The sequence below is a fragment of the Leopardus geoffroyi genome, chromosome A2, assembly GCF_018350155.1.
Source record: "Leopardus geoffroyi isolate Oge1 chromosome A2, O.geoffroyi_Oge1_pat1.0, whole genome shotgun sequence".
Lineage (NCBI taxonomy): Eukaryota > Metazoa > Chordata > Mammalia > Carnivora > Felidae > Leopardus > Leopardus geoffroyi.
In genome coordinates this window covers 67,526,346-67,543,617 of record NC_059331.1, presented here as the reverse complement: position 1 = coordinate 67,543,617, position 17,272 = coordinate 67,526,346, and the positions used below count along the sequence as shown (strand labels likewise).

The following is a 17,272-nucleotide window of genomic DNA, read 5'->3' as shown; positions in this document are numbered from 1 at the left end:
ATCTCACAGTTCGTGAGTTCCAGCCCCACGTGGCGCTCTGTGCTAACAGCTCTGAACCCGGAGCCTGCTTCCAATTCTGCGTCTCCCTCTCTCTTCCCCTCCTCTCCTGGTGTTATGTCTCTTTCTCTCAAAAATAAATCAACATTTAAAAAAAATGTCTCTCTGTCTTTCTGTTTCTGTGAGTAGTGGTGCTCATCAGAATTTCCTAGTGGCGCAAGGACAAAGGCAAGTCCGGACACTCGCTCAGATGTTAGAATGGAAGGTGCACTGTTGGGTCGCCCTTAGAACGTGCTTCTGCGGGCTTTCTCCTGTATGTGGATCACCAGTGTGGGTCAAGTGGACTCCTGTGAGGGAGTGGTGTTTGGTGGCCAGGACCTCTTGGGCATTTCTTCCTAAGTGGAATACACAGCAGATCAGGGGGTAGGGGAGATAACACAGGGAAGCTACTCTTTCCAGCTCAGAAGGAGTTGATGAAGCCCATGTATGCATTCAAGAAGCCCATGGGATCCTCCAGCTGTGGAGAGAGGTTGATGTAGTTATCCAGAATCAGCACTGATAGGGATTCACATGATCCAATGGCCCATCGAGAAAAGTAAATGGCAACTGTTACAGAAGTAAGAGCTCCCACCCAACATCTTCTAAACTTCCTTCTCTGGCTGAAATCCTGTAAGAGACTGTCGATAACTGAATTGCCATCATCGTTCTATATCCCTGCCTACATGTCCCACGGCTTGCTCTCAGAGTGTCAGGCGCATGGCCCGAAGACGGGGGGTGAGACCTCAGGAGAAGGTTCATCAATCACGTGAGGATAGACGACAGCATGTTTCCATCTTTGAGAAACTTTTGGAGAAGGTGAGGACGGTGAGTCTTGGGAAGTACACGTCCCTTCGAGAGACAGAGACTGTTTATGGCAAGCTTCCCAGATCAATTCTGCTTGAACCTATAGAGCAGCCCCCGAGCAACGATATCTCCGTAATCATGAGACAAAAGGTTGATCTTGTGGTTTGGTAGCTCCAGATGCCACAGAGATGCCTCCACAATGCCAGCCTGTTCAAATATGGAATAGTGATGTGGCCTCAGTTTGTCACCGAAGCCAAAGCCCAAGACATCAAGGGCAATCACTGGATGAAACCTCAGGGTCAGGCCATCCCAAACCTTGTGCCAACCATAGCTGGATGTTGGAAAGCCATGTGAAAGCACAACTATCTCAGACTTCCAACCACACCCACAGAGCCTTGGTGGAAGATGCCTAGTCCCTTGTAGGTAAAAAATTTGCATGACAACTGCCATGAGTGAAGAGAGGGAGAACACTGCGGGTAGGGAGGTGTGGGATATGCAGATAAGCCACAAGCAGGGGCACAGCCAGTAACCCCACCTGAACCGCTTATCCTGGTCCAGGTAAGATCTGGACTACAAGACTCGATGTTTGGAAGAGAGCTCACATTCCATATTTAATTAGAACCCTATGGCTGGAATGAGACCTGGGAGGAAATAGCAAGACAGAGAAGTGAGATACTTTAGATGTGTATAGCTTAGGCGGGAAATGTACTAGGGTCCTAGAGTTAGAAATTCCTGGTAACAAAGAATCCCCTAGTGTTTATTAGGGATCAAAAAGGGACCATGTCTCAGTTATGCCATCTAGATCACAGGCAGATACAAGGAGCACCATTCTAAAGCAAGGCCTCAGAATCTTAGATGGCTTCAGAAGTATGATGTGATGCCAAGCTGGGAGGAGGGAGACACTTGCCTTTGGTACAAATGCATATGTCTTGGGGAAACAGCACTGGGTTGGGTATCAACAGGTATAAATTCCGGTTCCAGATGCCATGTGTGTAAATCAACACCGCTCAATTTCCCTTTCTGTAAAGGGAACTGTAATCTACCTCTCAGGGCCAACATGTTAGTTAAAATGTCTAATCAAAAAGAATGGGCAAACGCACCCAGGGCTATCAATTGGTACTGTGCTCAGAGCAGGTGTGGCAAATGAATTTCAACGTGTGTGAACACCAATATTCTGAACGGGGTTGTCCCTGGGAGCAACGTATTAAGACGGCAATCGAGGAGCTAAGTACGCTATCGTATGTTTTGAAATCTATTCCCCGTGTTGTAGAAACAACACCTAAGTGTGGAATTGACCGGCAAAGGTCAACGATACCAGTTTCATATGCAAAAGCCAAGCATGATTCTTTCCAAACACTTTCTGTTCGTTCTGCTTTTCCAATTGGTTGTAATAGCTGGAGTCTCTAGGTGGCTCTTTTTTTTTTTTTTTTTTTTTAATGATGTGCGGAAACCTGATTATCTTCTAGCCAGACTTATTTTTCACAGTTTCTTTTGAACTCATCTACTTGAGATCTAACAAAGGAAAAACTAGCATTGTTGCTAAGGGCAACCTAAGAAATGAATTCTATCATGTGTGAAATAGGCGCTCCCCTTGGAAAGTCTGTCAATAATGATTTCTGGTGCAGACATCTCCAACAGGTAGATAGTGACCCATCAATAGCTTCATCACCCTGTCTTCTCAACGTCAGGACATCTACTTCTGGGCCTTTTCAGCCCACCAAATAGGTAACGATGGGCAAGAATTCCCCATATCTCTGCAGTCCCAACCCCTTATTGATAGCTAGGTAATAATTAACAAAGCTTAGTTTCCATCAGGCATCTGTCAAGCACTTTAAAACTATTAACTCATTTAATCCACATGACAAGGGCATAAAATAGGGACTCTTGTTATCTCTATGTTACAGAAGACAAAAGAAACAAAATCCGGATGCAATTTGCCTAAATCCATACCAGTGAGAACTGGAGTCTGAATCCAGGTGATCTGGATGTAATGTGCTCAACCGCTCTGCTAGGCTCATGCCCAATACTTGAGGTGAGGATTTGTGTGGAATGAGTAATAAATTCAGCCAGTGATATACACATATTTTACTATTTTTTTAATGTTTATTTATTTTTGAGAAAGGGAGACAGAGTGCAAGAGGAGGAAGGGCAGAAATCAAAATCAGGAGACACAGAATTCAAATCGGACTCCAGGCTCTGAGTTACCAGCACAGAGCCCGACGAGGGGCTTGAACCCATGAACTGTGAAGTCACGACCTGAGCCAAAGTTGGACACTCAACCGACTGCGCCACCCGGCGCCCCTCATCCAATTATACTTTAAAGTTATTTACGAAACTCTCTGATGACGTATGTTTCCATTTTCCATCTTTGCTTAAATTTAACTCTTTGGTTCAATCTTATTCTTTCTGATAGGACTACACGGTGTCAAATCCAGTTGGGACTGAGTTTATAATGGAAAGTCAAGGGATAGCATGGGGCCTCAAAGCTCCTACCTGGACACAATGCTTCTCTATTTCTAGAACAGCTTTTAGGTTACTAAATAACACACCCTAGAGCTAGATCTATGAACTGGTGAAGGTCATTAAAGTCTCTCTTTGTGGCTAAAAGCAAATGTTAGAAGATTTGCCCTGGTCTTCCAGCATGGAAGAAACCCACAACCACAGTCCTTTAGTTGCCATTGAGTTGATGTGCTATGATGCCGCTGAAGACGTCCATGTGTTTCTTTCCTAAGATCTCCCACGGCTGTCTCCCCTGGCTTCCCTGAGACTGGGGCGCATCTGCTGGTATTAGCAGCACTGGGTAAGCTTGCCATTTATTTACTTCGAGCCAACTGTGATCAAAAGCCCCTAACAGAAGCTAGAAAGATAGCTTAGTGGAATCAACATCTGGTAGATAATACTTAAATTCCCTGCAATCCTGCGTTTACATCCTAGTAGGGTAAAATCAATCTTCCCTTTACTGGGAAAAATGCAATCAACTATAACTTTCTCAGTGTGCGTTTGTTGGTTTTAAACTTTTAAAACTAAATCATATTTGTTTTACACAGAGACAACTGATAGCTTTTGAACTGATTTGTCGCATCTCCGGACAAACTGGGTATATGATGAAAATCTGTCAATATCGTTTAATGACTGCCGGATCAAACACGAGTTTTAAGTTGAGAAACAGTATCTTAATAAAGTCTTCAAGTATGTTTATTTTTATTATGAAATGGTTGAAGTATCACAGTAGAAAACTCAAAAGTAAAACAGGATTTATTCCTTAACTTAGATATAAAGACAATTGGGTCTGAATTTGAAAGAGATAGTAGTAAAAATAATAAAATTAAATTATATTTTACATGCTCTACTTTTTTCTGTAATTAGGTACTTGGAAGGATTTATGTGTTTTCAATTATGTGGACCCTTCCTATTCTGAAATGAATCTGGGCAAACGAAAATTATTACTATAGAGAGTCACTATTCCTGATGAAATTATTTCAATTCCATTGTTTTGGGGTAGAAAATACTTGAGACTATCGACTTGAAAAGTCATTTGCCTTCATTATATGCTATCGATTTAACTTTATCTGGACTGGATAAAGGTATGAATAACTAGAAAAATAGCACATTAGAAAGAAACTAGAGCCTTAATTAAATAAATGTATCATTTAAATTTTCTATAACAGTAAACTTGTACTCAGAATTTTATTCAGTCATGTATAATTATAGGAATACATACTTGGGATTTCAAATTCCAAAGACAGGCCAAACCAAACGTCCTTAAAATGCAAGTAGTGAAACTGTTATAGCATAAAAAGTAACTGGTAGATAAAAATTATGTACACAAACCCTTATTCTTATTTTATAAACTTCGGTTATAAAATAAATTTGGTTGAACTCAAACACCAATCCGGTATATATATATATTTTTTCCAGTTCACAAGACTCTCTTACAGGTTCTATTAGAAAGGAAAAAGAGGGGCGCCTGGGTGGCTCAGTTGGTTGAGTGTCCGACTTCAGCTCAAGTCATGATCTCGCGGTCCGTGAGTTCGAGCTCCGTGTGGGGCTCTGGGCTGATGGCTTGGAGCCTGGAGCCTGCTTCTGATTCTGTGTCTCCCTCTCTCTCTGCCCGCCCCCCCCCCCCCGTTCATGCTCTGTCTCTCTGTCTCAAAAATAAATAAACGTTAAAAAAAATTTTTTTTAATAAAATAAAAAAAAAAGAAAGGAAAAAGAAACATACCTTTTTTTTTTCTTTTCTCACAGACCTTCTTTTAGACTGTAAGTGGAAAGATATTACCTGTATCCTTATCATGCACAAAACAACTTATCAGGAAAATAGATAGGAAGCTCACACGAAATGAACACATAATTTTAGAAAAGGGTTTTGCATTTGGTCAGCCGTTCTTTTTGGAGAAGTAAGACCTTAGTGCAGCTTCTAAATGGTAACTAAGTGACCAAACCAGTGCTTCTCTATGAAAATTCCTACAATATTTCAGTAGTTTTGGATTTTGCATAGAAAACAAATGGATAACTTGGGAATAACTGGACTTACGGAATTCATAGAACCATATACAGTTCACATAATTGTATTAAACACAAAACACAGCAGAAATCCATCATGGGAGACAACTACCAAATGCAACATCATGCAGCATGTATTAAGACTCTGGTATTAACTTTGAATACAGCCACATCTCAGTGAAACATGGCCCTATGACAAAACAAGCAAAACCAACAACAATGAGACCATTGTTTCCTTCTTTATTTTTCCTTCTTATGTTTGGTCAAGTATATTATCCAAAACCTACTCCCCATACCTCAATGGAAAGGCTCTGGTTTTTCCTGTGAGACCCTTATTGCTAACTAGAAGTTTCTTCTCATTTGGATTACAATTGTTCACTCCATCTTGGATTCAATAGAATCTTTTTCAGCTATAGTTCTGTGCGAGCCTTTTTAAAAAATGTTTATTGATTTTAAGAGAGAGTGAGAGAGACAGAGCAGGAGTGGCAGAGGGGAAGAGAGACAGAGGGAGAGAGAGAGAGAACCCCAACAGGCTCTCTACTGTCAGCACAGGGCCCGAAGGAGGGCTCGATTTCAGGAACAATGAGATCATGACCTGAGCCAAAATGAAGAGATGATGCTCAACTGACTGAGCCACCCAGGCGCCCCTGTATGACGCTTTTTTGGAATATGTTCCAGAAGCCCTTGGTCCCTACTGCTCAGAAACAGCCTAACTAGGTGTATCGAGTTTCATGAAACAACCTGATCCGAGATCTACATCTATGCATCTTTTCCCAATTGTATGATAAGAAGCAAACTATATAAAACTGTTGAATTCCATGATACTTCTGGGATAAACCAAATAAGCCCCGCCCCCTTCCACAGCCACCCCCTATATGCCGGCCTTTAGTCTCTGGGGCTGCAAGAATCTGATGAGAAATGTGAACAATGATCTGGTTGCACAACTCCCTCCCTATTACTCACAGTGCTGTCTTTGTTGAGTTATCCGTTGGTTGTAGCCCTTCTCTCTCAGTGCTTTGTGCGTCTCCCCTGAAGCAAAACGATAGGTGGAAGACTATGATTTTGTTTTTCAGGAGAGTGGAAAGCTGCTAGTTTCTAGCACTTACCGAAGGCCTCAGACTTCCACTTGATGGGACAGGTATGGCATTATTTCCTCTCTAATTCAGAAAGATCAAGGCAAACTTGCAATACTCACAGTTGTAAAGGAAGCGAACAGGTATGGAAAACACAGATCTGCCCCTGGACTCTCTATTACCAAGAGGTAAACAGCGAGGAAACCCAAGTTGGCAGTTACAATGGCTTGAGAGGGTCACAACCTGCACACACGAAGTCAGGCAGGAAGGAGGATTCGCATAACACTGTTGAAAAGGAAAATGATGTGCTCAGGCTTGGAATCAGATGGTCAAGTCAGGCAAAAGTGTGGGTGGGACGGTGGCATGTTAGGGAATTAATTCAATGACCGTAATGGAGCTTTCATTGTTTTGCACTTGAGAATGATGTAGTAATATGTAAAATCTTAAATTAGTCAAAACATTCCAAGCCATTCCAGATACTTCCATGTTGGGTTTAGAAGGAGCAGGGGGTCACCGGGTTCTCTAATGGAAAGGTGATGTATGTCTCTGTCCATGCTAAATACTAATGACCTTTCACTGCGCTGTTATTATGTGCTATGCACCGTGTACAGTAACTTATTTATTTTTATCTATTTTCACGTAATCTGCCTGACAATCCAGTAGGGTAGGTCTAGGCTCCATGTTACAGATGAGAAATGTAAGACTGGAAAAACATACCTTTCTCTGTTAGCAAAGAGTAAAGTCGGATTAAAGATTCCGTGATTCAAGCCCTGTGCTCTCTTTAATGTAATGTAATGGTTGAGCTGAAAATTTCACTCCTGGACCTAAGAATCCTATCATTACATCAGGTGTGGCAAGAGCCACAGAGAGAATTACCTTCAAATTATAACTATGGATGTAAATGTAACCATTCATTTATTCAGGACAATTTGTTCCAGATAATGCTGCAGCAGTGAACAAGAGACAAGGTCCCTGACCCTAAGGAATAAACTTACAGCAAGCTCCTAAGGAGAAACAGAAAATAAACACATTTTCATGATATGTCAGACAAATAGAGCTGGGTAAGAAATTAATTGGGAATGCCTTTTTATAAAGGATGATTCGGGATAGACCCTTTGCTAAGTAAGAAGACAATTGTGACGAAGCAGGAAAGAACCATTCGGATATTGTTAGAGACCGTGTTCCAGGGAGAGAAAATAGCAAATTTCAATGGCTTTATGAAAGCAAAATGTATTTGGGAAACAGCATGCGTATCCGTGTAGCAGGAGCAGAATGGAGACGAGGCAGATTCGTACAGTTGGCCTTGAACAACACAGGGGTTAGGGGCACAGACGCCCTGCACAGTGAAAAATGCCCATATAACTTTTGACTCCTCCAAGTGTAAATCCTAATCGCCTACACCGTTGACCAGAAGCTTTACTGATAACACAGTCGATGAACAAGCATTTCGTATGTAATATATATTACTATTGCACACTTACAACGAAGTTAGCTAGAGAAGAGAATGACGCGATTAAGAAAATCGTAAGGAAGAGAAAAGTGTTTACAGTTTTGTATCTTTTCAAGGACACACATAACTGGAACCTGTATTTTTCCAGGGCCAACCTTAGAAGTAAATGCAGACAGAGGGATTAATGACCCACGAAGAGTCATCTGAAGGCTTCAAGGAGAGCAGCAGCATTCTCCCTGCAGTAAAGAGAAGGGTTTTTCTTTTATGTTTATTTATTTATTTTAAGAGACAGAGAGAAAGCATGGGTGCATGCATGCATGCAAATGGGGGAGGGGTGGGGAGAAAGAGAGAGAAAGAGAGAGAGAGAGAGAGAATCCCAAGCCTACTGCATGCTTTCAGGGCAGAGCCCAACACGGGGCTCGATCCCAGCAACTGTAAAATTATGACCTGAACCAAAATCAAGAGGCAGATGCTCAACCGACTGAGCCCCCCAGGAGCCCCTAAAGAAGTGTTTAAAGGGGCCAGCTGTTAGTCAGTTTGGACTGATTTAACAAAACACTATCGACCATGTGGCTTAAGTAGCAAAACTAGTTCTAAAGGCTGGGAAGTCCTGGACCAGGGAGCCAGAATGGTCATGTTCCGGTGAAAATCTTTTTTCTGGTTTGTGGACAGACTTTTACTTGCTGTGTCCTCTCTCTCTCTCTCTCTCTCTCTCACATACACACACACACACACACACACACACACACACACACACACAGAGTTTGGGCACTTCACCTTGTAAGGACACTAATCTCATCATTACTTCTCGAAGGTCCCACCTCAGAATACTATCACACTGAGAATTAGAGCCTCCACAGATGGATTTGGGGGTCGGGCTCAAATATTCAGTCCATTGCACTTGGAAATTGAAAAGGAGGCATTACAATACGGATGATAGTGTGAGTAACAGATGAACACGGCTTGAGCAGGAAATTCTGGAACAGCAATTATCGAGGATAGGAATATCCTAGAGAATCTTTTTTTTTTTTTAAGAGAACATTTTTTTCTAAATGTTTATTTTTGAGAGAGAGAGAGAGAGAGAGAGAGACTATAAGCAGGGAAGGGGCAGAGAGAGAGGGAGACACAGAATCTGAAGCAGGCTCCAGGCTCTGAGCTGTCATCACAGAGCCCGACATGGGGCTCGAACTCACGGACCATGAGATCATGACCTGAGCCGAAGTCGGACACTTAACTGACTGAGCCCCCCAGGAGCCCCAGAATATCCTAGAGAACCTTGATTGTTTTCAGAACAGGGATAAACAGACTGTACACAAAATTTCAGCCTTTGTCCACATTCTTGGAATTAGAACATTTGTCTTCCAACTTCTTCAAATTCAGTCCATGGTGATTTTCAGGAGGAAGCTCAAGCTAGGATGAAATTCACCCTTTTCAAAATAGAGTCCCAGGAATATATCAAAATCTACCCCCAAACACACACACACTCATATACACAAGCATACATCCACACACATGTACACACACACCTTCCAGTCCAGGAAGCAGTGAGTAATATTGGTTGCACGTGAGAACGTGGCCAGTGAACTCTGTTAGCCCAAGGACATGGGCTCCTAGGCCAATACTTAATCTTCATTTGCTTGACTAAGATCTTAACACAACTACCAAATGGTTATCTCTTTATCAAGGAGAAGTGAGAGATTTGAGGCAGGTGGGTCTCAAGAGATACCTAAGTGAGGCGTGTCTCACAACCTCATAACCTCATTTTTCTGTGAATTTGGGGGGGGGGGTGGGCTGGGCATTAGGTATCTGGTGGAAATGTTCTTGATGGAAGTTGAGAATCTCAACAAACGAAGTGACCGACTGCCCTTCAGGTCCATGGTGGTAAATGTGTAGCAGAAATATCTGCATGATTAAGAATGTTTTCCTTTCGGGGCGTGTGGGTGGCTCAGTCAGTTAAGCGCCTGACTCCAGCTCGGGTCATGATCTCGGCGAGTTCGAGCCCTGCGCGGGGCTCTGTGCTGATGGCTCAGAGCCTGGAGCCTGCTGCGGATTCTGTGTCTCCCTCTCTTCCTGCCTCTGACCCATTCACATTCTGTCTCTGTCTCTCTCCAAAATAAATAAACATTAAAAAATTAAAAAAAAATAAGAAAGAAAAGAATGTTTTTCTTTCTTCAGCTGCATGCAGTTGCCAGAGTGATTTGTCTCTAGTAGTTGCACTGACTTACATGGCTTCCCAGTTGTCCAGCTGACAGAACTTGTCACATTGTACCGTGACTTCTGCTTTACTTGTCAATCTCCCTAATTAAGGCAAAGAAAATATATGTATCTTTTTTACCTCTGGTCCTTTGGGCATGACAGTGCTCCATAAATAACTCCAAAAATAGATACGCTTTTAATGACAAACGTTCAATCTCAAACACCTAGATAGTGTGGATATATTTCTCTTTATAACAATTATCTGTCCTTGACCTGGTAATGAGGGATAAGCTTATTTCTGTAACAGACACTAAGTTCTCTGTCTGAAGTACTTGAAGTTATTTGTTCCTATATATTAATGGTAAATATGTAGGACGATTATTTTATCCTACGTAGTTATATTTCTAAGTATTTCTAAATTTATTTTAAGCAATCAGCTATAGTTCAAGTTGGTAAGACTCTGATCTTCGAACTATGCTTCATTAAATTATTATGGTTACCATTGGATCATATAATATAACTAACATTTTTGTTGCATAATATATTATATTCTGACAAGTTTCAATCCCTTGAAAGCATCCTTGTATTAAGTTTTATGAGCAATTGCAATCAAGCAAATCTTTTCAAGCAGAGACACAGAGACACCTGAGATTCTCCATTAACTCTCTTTAGAAGCAAAACTGACATTTGTTGGTTTAACTCTTATCATGACACCTGTTGTAGACTATTCTCAGAAAAAAAAAAAAGATTGCTTTGAAATGCATTTAAATAGTCCTGAATTCCTGTAAAACAGTAAGAGGTAATAATTAAAATGCCTGTTCTCAAATTTTCAGAAATGCAAAATACACATAGCATATTGTATGATTATTGTCTGATTTTTCATTACATTATTTATATGAAAATCAACGTCTTCATTTTCCCAGTAAATTCAAACTGTAAGCATACATAAATACCTAAATTCAAATGCAAGGATGAGATTTTTCCCTAAGTTTTAGGGAATGGAACTTACGTGTATAGTCTTTGGTCTAGAATGTCCAGTGTTGCCGTATATACCCAAGAACAGCCCTAAACTTAAAAGAAAGACTTAAAATTTAAAAAGAAGAGTTTTTACTCATATGTGGGATTTAAGAAACACAACAGAGGAACGTAGGGGAAGGGAAGGAAAAGTACAATGAAAACACGGAGGGAGGCAAACCACAAGAGATTCTTAAATGCAGAGAATAAACTGAGGGCTCCTGGAAGGGAGATGGGCTAAATGGGTGATGGGCATTAAGGGGGGCACTTTTTGGTATGAGCATGGGGCGTTGCATGTAAGAGATGAATCAGTGGGTTCTATACCTGAAACCAAGACTACACTGTGTGTTAACTAATTTGAATTTAAATTTAAATAAGTAAATAAACAAACAAATGGAAGAAGGAGGAGGACGAGGAGGAGGAGGAGAAGAAGAACCAGAACAACTTAAAAATAATCCAGAATTCTACACATTGCGGAACCTACTTCAGAATTAAACAAAGGAAAGATAATTTGGTCCCACTGGACCCAACCTTCAGGAAATTTATAAAGGACCTTCTTTTTTTTTTTTTTTTTTCAACGTTTTTATTTTATTTTTGGGACAGAGAGAGACAGAGCATGAACGGGGGAGGGGCAGAGAGAGAGGGAGACACAGAATCAGAAACAGGCTCCAGGCTCTGAGCCATCAGCCCAGAGCCTGACGCGGGGCTCGAACTCACGGACCGCGAGATCGTGACCTGGCTGAAGTCGGACGCTCAACCGACTGCGCCACCCAGGCGCCCCGACCTTCTTCAGGCTGAAGGGAAATGATGCCACTTAGAAATTTTTATCTAAGCATGTTAGCGCTAAGCTCTTACGAAAAGTTTTCTACTATTTGAAAGCCCAAAGAAAGTTACTTGGTCATTTTAGTCAGGGAGATTTATTTACATAATCACGTGAGTTGTCTTGTCCAGGGAAATTCACCTACGTTTGGCTTTGTTATTTACTCTTTTATTAGACCCCAGACACCAGGTATGTTGTGCTTTTGTCCAGTTGAAAAGAACTCAAGTAGCGTTGCCTCATTGCCCTGTAGAGATACTTAACTGCTTTTGTATATAAGCTAGTAATCTTATTCTAACATTATTTTCCTTCCCAACTCTAGTGAGACACAAATGAACAGAGAGCATTGTGTAATGTTAAGATGCACAACATGATAATTTTATATATGTACATATTATGAGATGATTGTCACAGTAAGGCTAGTTAACACACCCATCACCTCCCCCAGTTACCATTTTGTGTATGTGTGTGTGAGACAGAGAAAGAACATTCAAGATTTACTTTCATAGCGAATTTCAAGTATACAACACAGTATTGTTGGCTTTATTCACCACACTGTATGTGAGACCCCAAGAACTTCATCATATAACTGTGAATTTGTATCTTTTGACCAACATCTCCCCATTTCCATCATCCCTCAGTCCCTGGCAAAAACCAGTCTACTCTGTTGCTTTGACTTTGATCTTTTTTTAGATTCCACATACAAGTGAGATCATACAGTATTTCTCTGTCTGATTTATTTCACTTAGAATAATGCCCGCAAGTTTCATCTATGCTGTCACAAATGGCAGGATTTCCTTCTTTTGTAGGGATGAATAATATTCCATTGTACTTACATACCGTATTTGCTCTATCCATTCATCTGCTCACAGACGCTTAACTCATTACCGTGTCTTGAAAAACATGAATAATGCTGCAAAGTGGGGATGTAGATGCCTTTTTGAGATACCGATTTCATTTTTTTCTGGTAGATACCTACATGTAGAACTGCTGTATCATACGACAGTTCTATTTTCTTTTTTTTTTTTTTTTTTTTGGTGGGGGAAGAGAGAGAGAAAGGGTGTGGGCCCATATGAGCACAGGAAAGGCAGAGAGAGAGGGAGACAGAGAATCGTAAGCAGGCCCCATCAGCACAGATCCTGATGTGGGAGTTGATCCCACGACCCTGGGATCAAGACCTGAGTTGAAATCAAGAGTTGGACATTGAACTGACTGAGCCACCCAGGCGCTCCTATTTTCTTTTTTTACTGGACCTCCGCTAAGTTTTCCATAGTGACTACATCCCCACCAATGGTGCACACGAATTTCCTTCTCTCCACGTCTTCGCCAATACTCTTTATCTCTTGTCTTTTTGATAATAGCTATGCTGACAAGTTGAGATGATATCTCATCTCATTCTGGTTTTGTTTTGTGTTTTCTGGATGAATACTGATGTTCAGCATCTTCTCATGTACTTGGTGGTGATCTGTACATTTTCTTTGGAAAAAAACCTATTTGGGTCCTTTGTCCATTTTTTAAGATGGATTATTTATTTCCCCAGTGAGTCACATCAGTCACTTATGTTTTGGATACCAACCCCTTATCAGATATATGGTTTACAAATATTTTTTCCCATTCTATAGTTTGCTTTTTCAATTTTGTTGTTTCAAATTTATTGGCCAAATAAAATTTGGCTATTCAGAAGCTTTTTAGTTTGATGTAGTCCTATTTCTTTTTTTAACCTTTTTTTAAAAATTTTTAATGTTTATTTTTGAGAGAGAGAGAGAGAGAGAGAAAATGTGAGTGGGAGAGAGGCAGAGAGAGAGGGAGACAGAGAATCCCAAGCAGGCTCCAGGATCTGAGCTGTCAGCACAGAACCTGATGCAGGGCTCGAACCCACAGGCCAGGAGATCATGACCTGAGCCAGAGTTGAATGCTTAACTGACTGAGCCACGCAGGTGCCCCGAAGTCCAAATTCTTTATTTTTGCTCTTCTTGTTTGTGCTTTTGGTGTCATATACAAAAAAAAAATCATCTCCAAAATTAATTTCAAGTAGAATTTTCCCTGTGTTTTCTTTTAGGAGCTTTACAGTTTAAGTTTTTACATTTAAGTCTTTATTTTTTGAGGTAATTTTTGGAAGTGGCATAAGATATGGGTTCAATTTCATTATTTTCCATGTAATACCTAGTTTCCCAAGCACCATTTATCAAAGAGACTATCCATTCCCAATGAGTATTCTTGGCTCTCTTGCCAAATATTGACTGTATAGGTATGGTCATATTTATGGATTCTTACTTCTGTTCCCTTGGTCCATATGAATGTTTTTATGCTAGTATCTTACTACTTTGAATTCTATAGCTTGTATTATAGTTATAAATCATGAAATATGATCCCTTAAGTTTTGTTCATTTTCAAGATTGCTTTGGTTATTTGGGGACTTTTGTGGTTCCATGCAAATTTTAAAGAATTATTTTTTTCTATTTCTGTGGAAAATGGCACTGGAATTTCGATAGTGATTGCATTGACTCTATAGATTGCTCTGGGTAGAATGGACATTTTAACAATATGAATTCTTCTGATAGGTGAACACGGGACAACTTTCAATTTACTTTTGCCTTTTTCAATTTCTTTCATTAATGTCTTACAGTTTTCAGTCTTTTCAGACTTTTCAGTCTTTCACCTCCTTTCTTAAATTTTCATAAACATTTTAGTGTTTTTGATGCTTTTGTAAATGGGATTATTTTTTTTATTTCTTAGATAGTTTGCTGTTTGTTTATAGAAACAACTAATTTTTTATGTTAATTTTGTATATTGAAACTTTACTGAATTTATTCTAACAGTTTTTATATCATCTATAAAGAGATAAAATTACGTTTTTTTCCTTTCTGATTTGGATGCCTTTTATTTATTTTCCTTGTCTAATTGCTCTGGCTAGACTTCCAGTGCTATGTCCAATGGGAAAGGAGAATGAATATCCCAATTATGTTTCTGATCTTAGAGGAAAAACTTTTAACCTTTAACTAGTGAGTATGTTAGATGTGGGCTTGCCATATGTGGCCTTTTTTATGTTGGGGTACATTCCTTACATACCTAATTTGTTGAGAGCTATTAATCAGGAAAAGTGCTGAATTTTGCCTAACGCTTATTTATGTGTATATTATCATATAATTTTATCCTTTGTTAATGTGATGTATCACATGTATTCATTTGTATTGAACCATCCTTGCATCTGAGAGATAAATTCCACTTGATCATGGCGTATAATTCTTTTTTTTTTTTTTAACATCTACTTATTTTTGAGAGACAGAGCACGAGCAGGGGAGGGACAGAGAGAGAGAGGGAGACCCAGAATCAGAAGCAGACTCCAGGTTCACAGCCGTCAGCACAGAGCCCGATGCAGGGCTCGAACGCACGAACCGTGAGATCATGACCGGAACCGAAGTCAGATGCTTAACCCACCAAGCCACCCAGGCGCCCCATAATTCTTTTAATATACTGCCGAATTTACCTTGCTAATATTTTGTGGAGAATTTTGCATCCCTATTCATCAGAATACGAGACTGTGATTTATTTTTCTTGTTGTGTCCTTATCTTGCTTTTGTTGTCAGGGTAACATTGGCCTCATAAATTGAGTTGGAAGTCTCCCTTCGTCTTTAATTTTGGGGAAGATTTTGAGAAGGATTTGTGCTAATTTTTCTTTAAATGTTTGGTAAAATTCACCAGTGAAGCTGTTAGATCCTGGGCTTTCCTTCATGGGGAAGGTTTGATAATTGATCCTATCCCCTTAGTCATTATTAATCTATTCAGGGTTGCCATTTTTTTCACAATTTAGTCTTGGTAGGTTGTATGTTTATCCTTTTCTTCTAGGTTATCCAATTCGTTGGCATATCAATATTCATACTAGTCTCATGTTCCTTCATATTTCTGTGATATCAGTTGTAATGTTTCTTGTTTCCTTTCTGATTTTATGTGAGTCCTCTCTCTCTCTCTCTCTCTCTCTCTCTCTCTCGGTTAGTCAAGCTAAAGTTTTGTCAATTTTATCTTTTTAAAAATGAACTCAGTTTTATTGACATTTTCTTTTTTTCTCTTTAAAGTTTATTTATTTATTTTGAGAGAGAGAGAGCACATGCATGATCAGGGGAGGTGGTGAGGGGAGCAGAGAGAAAGGGAGAGAGAGACAGAGACAGAGAGGCAGAAAAAGAGAGATGCCCAAGTAGGCTCTGTGCTGTCAGAACTCAGGAATCAAACCCCCCAAACTGTGAGATCATGGCTTGAACTGAAATCAAGAGTCGGACACTCAACAGACTGAGCCACCCAGGTGCCTCTTGACATTATCTACTGTTTTCCTATTCTCTATTTTACTTGTTTCTATTCTGATCTTCATAATTTCTTTTTTTCTGCTAACTTTGGACTTAGTTTATTCCTCTTTCTCCAGTTCACTTAAGTATATTGTTAGATTGTTTATTTTGAGATCTTTCTTTTTATAAATATTTATTTATAAATATTTATAAATATTTAAGTTGATAGGTATTTAAACCTATCAACTTCCCTCTGAGCACTACTTTTGTTACGTCCCATAAGACTGGGAATATTGTGTCCACATTTGCTAGTCTCAAGATAATTTTTTATTTCTTCTTTGACCTTCTGGTTGTTCAGAAGTGTGTTAATTTCTACATATCTGTGAATTTTTCTCCTATTATTGATTTCTTGTTTCATATCCTGAGTGCTGTAAAAGATACTTGATATAGTCTCAATTTTCTTGACTTTTTAATACTTATCTTGTAACCTAAAATATGATCTATCCTGAAGAACGTGATATGTGCTTGAGAAGAGCATGTATTTTGCTGCCGTTGCATATTCTGTTAGATAGGAATGTCTGTTAGGTCCATTTCATCTATAGTGTGCAAATCTGCTTTTTTCCTATTGATTTTCTGCCTGGATGATGTATCCAATGTTTGTAGTGGAGTCTCCTACTAAAGTTTCCTACTATTACTGTCTTGGTGTTCATTTCTCCTTTCAGTTCTGTTAGTTTTTGCTTTATATTTTAGATGTTTTCATGTTGGATGCAAAAACATTTACAATTGTTATATCTTCTTGACCAATGGACTGTTTTATCTCTATATACCGATCTTCCTTGTCCCTTTTGACCATTTTTAACTTAAAGTCTATTTCTCTTCTGTAGGTATAGCTACTCCTACTCTCTTCCAGTTACCATTTGTTTGGAGTACTTTTTCTACACTTTTGTTTTCAGAGTATGCATGTTCTTAAAGCTAAAATGGGTCTAATGCAGGCAGCAGATCATTGGACCTTTTTTAATTTTCTCTTTCTTCTTCCTCTTCTCCTTCCTCCTCTCCCTCTTCCCCCTCCTCTTTCTTTTTCTTCTCCTCCCCCTCTTCTCCC

At 39.8% G+C, this 17,272-nt stretch overlaps 1 pseudogene; it reads right to left on the bottom strand.

Annotated features, from left to right (window-relative positions):
- Positions 1–373: 373 nt before the first annotated feature.
- Positions 374–17,272, bottom strand: part of LOC123607232 — a 31,902-nt pseudogene continuing 15,003 nt past the window's right edge.